Genomic DNA, 6,731 nt, shown 5'->3' with positions numbered 1-6,731 from the left:
TCAAAAATGGTGGATGTGTATGTCACCCAGTGGTAGTCTATGGAACAAACGCATGGAATTTGAACAACGGCGATGATTACAACACTGTTGGTGTCATTTGCACTTTGCACTTTGGATACACACAAAATATATCATTACAAAAAGCCACAAGGCCAAAAAAAGGGAAAGGGGGTCCCCACAAGGCACATGCATCAAATGTTAAGGTTAGGTTATTAACCATAGGTCTCCAAGGAGTCACCCATAAGAGGCAGACAGAGAGACAGACAGACAGGTAACACTTTGCACTCCACGAGGTAGAGGGACTCAAATCAGCTCGTGACCAACATGAAAGCAAGCGACGAAAAATGTTTTACAATGTAAAACTAACAGCAACGAAAAAAGACTTGGTGGTCCCCAAACTCACAAAACACTGAAGCTCACAAGCATACAATACACACTAACTTCTTCTATCTAGCCCAGACACTAAATAAGCCTACTTGTTGCATCTTCCTTTCCTTGGTGTGGATTAAAGGCTTTCGCAGCATCCTGCATTGGCTGTTAAAACAGCATGGTTGACATGGGCATGAAGAAAATGGGCAAAGTGGGCAATTTCTGAGAGAAAAATCCTCCTTCTGCAAGCGGTGAAAGCGACAAGTGAGTGGCAAGGAAATCATGCTATGGAGGGTCGAAGTGAAGTCTGAACAAATGAGTCTTGAGTCTTCTGTGGAAGATGACAGTGATTGGTTTGGAATTTGTTCCACCAGCCAGCCAGCTGATGCTGTAGAGTGTAGTGCTTGTGCTGGGGCGTTTGGTTTGACCAATTCTTGGAGGTAGACCGGTGCAGTTCCATTGATGGCCTTGATGGCCAGCACCATCGTCTTACATCGGATGCAGGCCACAACAGGAAGCCAGTGAAGGTCATGGAGGAGGGAGGTCACATGGGAGCATTTGGGTAGATTGAAAATGAGGCGCACTTCAGCATTTTGGATAAACATTCTAAGTGAGTGCACTCACTGAGGAAATACAGCAGCTTATGGCTCGTGGCCACACTGAGCAGCTGAGCATCCACCTGTTGAACAGTTCTCTTCATTCTCTGTTCCAAGTCTACCCCTTGCTGGCACCACACCCCTCAGACAGACTCAGACCCAGGCTCATTACAGGGTGTGGAGAGAGAGCTGTGTCAAGAACTGTCTCACTGGCCACAATCTCTCGGAGGTCCATCTCTCCACTCCCACAAGTTTACGGACGGTTCAGGTAATATGTCAAGGGATGAACCTCCACCGGATAACTCTAGCCCAGCTGAGAACCAGAGTGCACCTCACAAATGAGTGTACCTCGACCTTTCGAAGGTTCCTCACTGCTACCCTGACCTTAAGGGGTGTTCAAGAAGGCCTTGGCTACTTTGCTTCCCTCCACTACAACTAAGCCATTAAATTCTGTCTGGCACATCTCTCCCTCTATACTCCCTCGTCATGAGAATTGTCCGTCCATTCTCCACCCCGGCAGGGGCAGTATTTTTCTTTGTGGACAAGAAGTCCCTCCAGCCCTGCATCAGCTACCCTGGTGTCAATGAGATCAACATCAAAAACAGGTACCCCCTCCACTTACTTCCCTGCAGTAGAACTGCTACGATGTGCTAGGATTTTTATTAAACTTGATCTGAGAAGTGCATATCAGCAGGTGAGGATTAGTGAGGGGGATGAGAGAATACTGGCCTTCAATACCCGCAGTGGTCACTATGAGTATTTGGTCAAACCTTTTGGTCCCACTAGCGCCCCTGTTGTCTTCAAAGCTCTAAGGGAAATTTTAAATGACTTTGTGATCATTTACTTGGACAACATCCTGATTTCTCATTTGATCCTGAGACCCACATCCAGCACACCCACAGAGTCCTTCAGAGGCTGCTGTAACACCGATTTTACATCAGAAAAATGTGAGACTTCAGTGTCTTTCCTGGGAACATCATATTACTAGATAACACAACCAGTTGGACCCTGAGAAAGTTATTGCTGTTTTTGATTGGCCCATACCTACCTCCCGGAAGCGGCTTCAGCATTTTCTGGGGTTTGCCAACTTCTACAGACATCTGAACAGAAATTTCAGTGGTGGCCCCTTACTAACCAATTCTCATGTGAAGTTTCAGTCACCGCCCCCCAAATCTGATCTCTCTTTATGTAGCTCTCTGGTAATTTAATACTAGTCTCTCCTCAGCACCTATCCTCACCATCCCTGTCCCCACTCTTCAGTTTCTGGTGGAGGTGGACACTTCCAACACCTTGATTGCTGCTGTGTTCTCCTAATGTTCCCCCTTGGACAACAAGCTCAGTCTGTGTGCCTTTCTCTTCTGTAAGTTGTTGGCAGCTGTGCAGAACTACCTGACTGGAGGGTACTGACAAACCGTTTCTTGTCTGGACTGACCATAAGAACCTGGAGAACATCAGATTGATGAAGAGGAGGCAGACAAGTTGGGCAAAAATGTTCAACCAGCTAAATTTCACGCTTTCCTACCATCCTGGTTCTAAGGACATTAAGCCAGGTGCCCTATCCAGACTGTCTGACTCAGAAACTGGCACATCCTCCTTCCTCATATCCTGCCATTCTCCTTCCTCAGCATCTCTGGTAAGACTAGTGTGTGTGTGTGTGTGTGTGTGTGTGTGTGTGTGTGTGTGTGTGTGTGTGTGTGTGCTGTGTATGCCACTGTGTATGGGACATTTCATGTGGAATATATTTTGTTACTTGTTCATATTTACTGAGTGATGTTTGATGTTTTCATATATGTTGTATTTGCATATGTGTTTCCTCACAGTCAGACTGTAGATGTAAACAATCCTAAGGCTAAGTCTGGTGCAATGCATTAAATGGTTACATTTATGTTTTAATTGCACATTGTCCTTTACAAATAATTGAAACTGAGACTGAAATGTCCTTGGACTTCATCACTGGTCGAGTTGGTGGACGGATTTTCTAACAGTGTGCAATGCAAGAAGACGAGGCAATATGTTTTCCGTTAACTGTTTCTCTAGGGATGTGATGTCTGATGGGGGGGCCGCAATTCATTTCAAGGTTTTTGAATGTGCTATGCTCTTTCATAGTCAGTCTCACCACTGGATACTACTCCCAGTCCAATGGTCAAACTGAGAAGATGAACCAGGAGTTGGAGAAGCTTTTGCTGCCTCATCTCGTCTAGCTGCCCACCAGAGCCTAGAGAATCCATCCCACCTAAAAAATAGAAATGGAAATTGACCTGGGCTGAGGTATACACTATGTTTCCAGTTTACCCCATTCCAGTTTACTTATTTACTGGAACAATGAGGATGAATAACTACTCACTTTACATTCTCAGATCAAGTGAAGAAGGGTGAGAAATCCCCATCATTCTTTTCCCCTCAAAGCCTCTCTGCCTTAAACACTACAGTGTAGTGGAGGATGTGCAATGTAGCCACTCTGCAGCAAACACTCTGCCAGTAACAAATCATTTCTGCAACAAGCAGATCTTCACTGGCATCTGGTGCCAGGGCCCAAATGGTCCATTAACATTGTTTATGTGTATGTGTCATGTCATTGCTCTCATGAACATGATCATATTTCTATTTTTTAAACAACAGGAAGTCAGCAATGTTGGAATTTGCAAATTAATTTGAATATTTAGACATGCGTGCTTAGGACATGTAAAATATCCTGAAATCTTAAACTGGAAAAAGGTACAATTTGATCTTGTAATTGGGCTTAGCCTATAGCCTTCTGGTGTATTTTTGACCCACTTGTGATACTCCCTAACCCCTAACCTGCAAAAAGCTGACTTATATGTCAGACAGTCTCTAGGATCCAGGATCTGGGATCTAGGATCCCAGCAAGAAGCCATTTTTAATATGGGCTTAATTTCTTTGCAATTTCCAGGTGCTGTGCTTTAATGAACAAAGACCTCTGTGATGCTATGGCATGTCCATGGCATGGCCACCAATTTCCATATTTCGTCCTGAAACAGTAAGTTACTGTAACTTGACTGTACATTGTCAAATCTGCCTGAAATGTCTCCTGGTTGTTAGGAGTCAAAGCCTGGGGACATTGGATATGATAATCAGGATTGGGTGTGGCTAAATTGGCTTGGCACTGAATGTTTTAAACTTATGTTGCCTAAGTAAACTGACTAAATAACGTAACATGAGTGACGTCACTCAATGTATTTTTAACACAAAGCAGGATGTTTTCTAAACATAACCAAGTTGTCCCTCTGCCTTATCTAACTGTACTGTGGTCTACTTTCCAAAGGTTATAATATGTGAAAGGTTCATCTGCAAGCTCTCTTTTTAAAGTCTAACCAGACATAAGAGTAGTAGTTGTTTTTGTGCCATACTTGATCACAGAACCCTTCACATGCAAAACTGAGGTGGAACCTCATTGGAGCTGAACTGGAGAAGGTGAAAAATATTAGGTTCCTGGGAATCAACATCACAGAGAACTGAGGGGTTTAGCACAAAACCAAGATAAGGGATTAAGCTGGGAAATGTTGGTTATCCTGGCTGAATTTAGCCTCAAGTCGGTTGCATGAAAGCAGGTCAAACTTAACCTGGCCAAGTTACTATGGTGATTTATTCTCTGCAGCTAGCCTGCTGCAGACCAGGCTATCAGCCTGCTTAAGATTAATCCTAGAGATTCACCTGTATTTCCACCGTCAGTCCTGTCAGGAATTAATGTGTTTTACATTATGTCCATGGTCTTTCTAAGTATGTTGCATCATTTTAATTATCCTGCATTAAAATATTACAGATATATTGTAATTTCTCATTTCATTTGAATCTGTTGGCTGGTTGTAATTGCAACAGTCTTTTCATATTGATTCAAGTGGTAGTATGGGTAATATAGAGCCTGTGATGTCATTGCTACATGCCCAGTACTGCATAACATTGCAGGCCTAAGAAAGGAGAGGCCCCCCCGCAAGTGGCTGTTGATGTTGTCTGGGAAAATGCTACCATCTTCCCAGACAACATTAATGGCAGACTCATCAGGGAGCAGTATACTGCAAGTTTTTTCACTTAATTTTTGGATTTAGCCTATCTTTAGTTAGAAAAAGATGTTAAATGTTACTTTTTGCTGTGTGTGTGCATTTTGTTTAGCATTGGTGGTTATCTTTTAAATTCTACTGCACATTCATGAAAAAGGGAGGACACCACAATGCTCTCTAGTTGAATTTATTTTATTTATTTTTTTATTTGGCAGTCCTCATTTGTCTTGGTTGCTTGGATCCTGGAATAGAGAGAGCCAAAGCAACAACGATTAAAACACTGTATTGCAGTTATTGTTACTGTGTGCACCAAAATACTCACTTCTCTTTCTAGTTTCTGGATTTCCAAGTCCAGTTTCCTGGGTGTCCGATGTTTAATCTCAAGATCCAGCTCCATTTCTTGGATCTTTCTCTTCTTGAGTTTCATTTTAACATCTGCCAGGTCTATATGTTTCTCCAGGTGCTTTGCATATAGTTCTAACAGTGTGTGAAGTCTGTAAAAGAAATGTCAATTAGCACAGCAGGATTTGTGCATAATATAGATTTACTTTAGCCAATACTCAATGTTACCAGGCTGCTTAGGAGCATCTTATCAGCATCTGGGTCCTGGTACACATATATTTTCTATTAGCACCACTATTAGCATCACTGACTTCATATCCTTTATGGACTAAATAAACAGGATATTTCCCTAAAATTGACATACCTCAAGCCTTCTGGAGTCCAGTGACACAGTCTCCTCATCTACAGAAGTGCATTCTGCAGCTGCAGATGTGCCTTCACCCTGCCATACACATGCATGTGTTGAGAGAACTTGAATTAAGATTTCACAGGATATACCAAACCTATGATTTCAATACAATGTACTAACCGGATCATCTTCCCGTGGCTTCAAAAGTGTAAGCATGTTCCCAGACACTGCAAGGAAATCCACAGTCAGACAGAATACTGTATTTATTTGATTGTGTTCCATGTGCAGTAGTTCTGCAATATGTACCTTGTATGAAGCGAACAGTTTCTGTGGCTGGGACAGAGTGTGTTACTGTCCCTCTCTGGATCCCCTCCATCACTGGCCTCCCTTTATTTAAATGGAGTGGCAGCTCCTCTGCTGGGGTCATATCCTGGCTTGGTGGGCCGCCCCCTGTTCCAGTTCTATGGGCTTTTTTTTTTAAACTGCTACAATCATACAGACATTAAACATGTCAGCAGACATCTATTCACCTCATTTGTTCACTGTTACCTACTTTAAAGTCACTGACCAGCCTGCAAAATGTTCTTGTATTTAATCTTAACTTGCTGCCTGGCTTTTATGGCCAGACAAGTTTGTTCTTTATGAAGGATAGAAAGATAGAATAGATAAAAACATTACATGAGTAAAATAGATTAAATGACACACATTGTGGTTAATTGTTTGCACTTAATCATACTCTACAGTCCCTGAGTAACATGCACCTCTACTTGCCACATTTAAAGCAAAGTGTACAACAGATGATTAGTGGACTTTAAAAGTAACTCCCTTAGTCCTTTAATTGTAACCTAATTATGACAGTTCCAGTGGAGCACTGTTTATTAATCGTACAGTTTTGGACTACTTACGCAGGAAATACAGATGTTTTGATTGTCAGACTAGTGGTCCGTAAAAGAAAACCCCAGAATGGCAGTATGGACAAATCACTTAAACTTTCTCCATCCATCCTTTCCTATGTCCTTGAATGACTATGGCCGTAATTGACATATGTGATGGAAGTTT

At 42.4% G+C, this 6,731-nt stretch overlaps 1 long non-coding RNA gene across 2 annotated transcripts; it reads right to left on the bottom strand.

Moving 5' to 3' along the window:
• Nucleotides 1–5,157: 5,157 nt before the first annotated feature.
• On the bottom strand, nt 5,158–6,731 carry LOC119033872. 2 transcript variants are annotated; one of them, XR_005079407.1, is made up of 6 exons: nt 6,578–6,731; nt 5,979–6,157; nt 5,853–5,899; nt 5,688–5,765; nt 5,304–5,475; nt 5,158–5,223 (listed from the first exon to the last, which is right to left on the bottom strand). It is a non-coding gene; the product is annotated as an uncharacterized LOC119033872 (long non-coding RNA). The 2 variants fall into 2 exon arrangements; XR_005079406.1 differs by lacking the exon at nt 6,578–6,731 and having other exon boundaries at nt 5,979–6,488.

The sequence above is a fragment of the Acanthopagrus latus genome, chromosome 15 (genome assembly GCF_904848185.1).
Source record: "Acanthopagrus latus isolate v.2019 chromosome 15, fAcaLat1.1, whole genome shotgun sequence".
In the NCBI taxonomy this organism is placed as follows: domain Eukaryota; kingdom Metazoa; phylum Chordata; class Actinopteri; order Spariformes; family Sparidae; genus Acanthopagrus; species Acanthopagrus latus.
This window is presented reverse-complemented; position numbering and strand designations above follow the sequence as displayed.